Source organism: Ornithodoros turicata, chromosome 2, assembly GCF_037126465.1.
Source record: "Ornithodoros turicata isolate Travis chromosome 2, ASM3712646v1, whole genome shotgun sequence".
In the NCBI taxonomy this organism is placed as follows: Eukaryota; Metazoa; Arthropoda; class Arachnida; order Ixodida; family Argasidae; genus Ornithodoros; species Ornithodoros turicata.
This window is the reverse complement of record NC_088202.1, coordinates 73,261,648-73,264,305: the sequence shown is the minus strand read 5'-3', so window position 1 is coordinate 73,264,305 and position 2,658 is coordinate 73,261,648. Positions and strand designations below refer to the sequence as shown.

Below are 2,658 nucleotides of genomic sequence, written 5' to 3'. Positions count from 1 at the left end.
ATATGTTTTTACCGTCATATAGCCTTTATATATCACATATCATTCTAGTCCTTTGGAAGTGCTTTAGTGCCGTTTGGCATTTCGTGTCATAACTAGTCATATCTAAACTTCCTGTGCAAAGCATAATGTTTATACCCAAGCATATTAAGGTAGTTACATAAACAAACGTGCCAAAGGAAATGGGAGGAACACTGGAAGCAACACGCTGCACACGCTGACAGACGACAAAGGAAACGTAACACATCAAATACAACACCACACAAAACCAGCAAATCACACAATTGAAGTTCAAAGCACAAAATTGGAACGACACGACCTCACAAGAGTACAAAATAGACAGGAAATAACATGTATGTGACGGGATTTCACACAAAAAACGCAAGGAATCCAATCACGAGGGATTTCTGCAGCAATCCGTGGCAAAATTTTAGCGAAGAAGCATGGGAAGCGCTCACAAACAGCAAAACTTGTCACAGCCTACATGCATTCCAATGGGCTGTAATGGCTCTTTTGAGCACCGCAATATGGCGGCCGGTTGGCGTACCCTTTCCCGCGATACCCTCACCCATCCGCTATCCAGCCTTTATACATAGAGATCAGTGGTTCTACCCGCCCTGTCCTAGCTTGGGGCCGCGCACTGATCTCGATTGTAAAAGGCTGGATGGCGGATAGGGAGCGCGAGCGTGAAGAAACCGGCCGCCATCTTACTGTACCCACAACAGTCGCCGCAGCGATCATGGCAACTTCTTGCAATTACGGTCGTACCAACCGTACTGGCAGGGTTACAGGGCCTAAATTTATACAGGTGAGTCACTCTTCATCAAGGAATAAATAGGAGTCCATTCTGTATATTTACTTGACCATTATGAAGTGTTTTTTTGCCCAAACGAACACTGGATGCAGGTTGCTTGATCGCTCTTCCGACGTTCAATCGAGCACACTTGCATTTTACCCGGCGGCAAATACAGTTTGAGTGCATAATATGCTTCAAAGAACATGTTACACTACACAGGTAGTGTTGTCATCAATATATGTGCGAGCACTCCAGCGCTTTTTTGCATGCATTGCTAGCATGCTACACGGTGTTCTTTGCGGAGGCAAGTGCCACATTCATTTCTTTGAATTACCTTCGCGCACAAGTTCGGTATTACGTCATAATGAGACCACGATTGTCACAATTTTTCATCTATTGGTATTGTTTTATGCCTTGGTTTGATTTCTGACAAAGAATCCTACGTAACGGTGGTGTGGCGCGACTTGAATAACGCCTTTGTGTCTGAGCTGTATCGTCAGCTTGTTACGATAGTAATAATTTGTAGCGTGTCGTGCTATTTGTAGCAGTTTTTAAGGCAAAAGTGGTCTCTCAATACAGGTTTCGTCATGGGGGCTACCTAGTGAATAATCTGTGCAGTGTGATACAGCTGGGTGTACAGGTAAGTATCACGTTCCTCATCCACTGGTTTCTACTTTACAGGAAGGAACAACCTCAGTGCACGCACTGTGGTTAGCCTCTCTCAGTTTTGCATATTTTCTTACATGTTCACATCAGAAACACACCTTACACTTTAGGCTCCTTCACCCAGGAATATAATAATTAAAGATTATAATTCTTTTTAGAAGAGTTCCCCATGTTCTTTGTAGAATAGTTTTTAATCTTTTTAATTTTTAGAAGATACTGGGATTGTAAACCATGTTTTAAACTGATGTTTTAACATTTGTCCAATGCATTTATTAAACAACATATTCATTTTTAACTGGTTGCACCCAAACCAATGTTCTGATGTATTATTTCCTTTGTTGTCGATGCACCATAAAAATTGGAATAATCATCATCAATGCAGGTTACTTCACAGCTGCCTCGACATACTCAAGAAATGGGTGCAGAACCTGCGTAATGCCCACAAACTCCACAGCACCTCCAGAAAGTAAAGACATATGTGTCACATGGGATTTTTAAAGGCATTCACAGTATATAATACCTTGTATGAACTGTTGTAGATCTAAGCAGCCTCTACAGTACACTCTCAGAAATTAAAACTTGTCAGGGAACAGTGATAATTATTCCAGTTAATAGGCATGCACATGTACACTATGAGAAGAAAATTATTTATTGAAAATACCTTACTGTTGATCACACTCATGCAGCTGTAGGTTTACCTTCGGCCTCTTGGAACTCTTTGTAGTTGCCTTAGCTGCAGGGGGTGTGTCATCCAGCATGTCAACTACTTGCAGAAATATTGACGTATTTAAGATTATGACACAGTTTGAAGGGTTTCAATTCAGGAAATTTGCAGTGGCAGGGCCTGCCAGAGTGAAACCTACTGAATATTTTATGGTGCCGAAGTGGCAGTTCCTCCAGGATAGGAATATCTTAGATGGGAGCAAAAAGCTTGAAACTAACAAAGTGTTGTTTGCATTAAGCAATTTGTAATACACTGAACACATAGGCAGCAAAACAAAAATTTAAAATTCAGCATGTATGAAAATTGGGTGCAACAAATTTGCATAATGTACGTGTACATTGTCATTCCTGAGATATATATTGCCATTGTAGCAAGGTCACAAAACAATAAATGTAGCCTTTTGCGACCTCCCTGCACGTTCATTGTATCCTGAAACGCATAAGTGCAAGAAATAAATCTTCAACTTGAATAAACT

At 41.0% G+C, this 2,658-nt stretch overlaps 1 long non-coding RNA gene across 1 annotated transcript; it reads left to right on the top strand.

Moving 5' to 3' along the window:
- Positions 1–684: 684 nt before the first annotated feature.
- LOC135383710 (uncharacterized) lies at positions 685–1,899 on the top strand. The gene is made up of 3 exons (XR_010420023.1): positions 685–805; positions 1,373–1,433; positions 1,842–1,899. It is a non-coding gene; the product is annotated as an uncharacterized LOC135383710 (long non-coding RNA).
- The last annotated feature ends 759 nt before the right edge of the window (positions 1,900–2,658 follow it).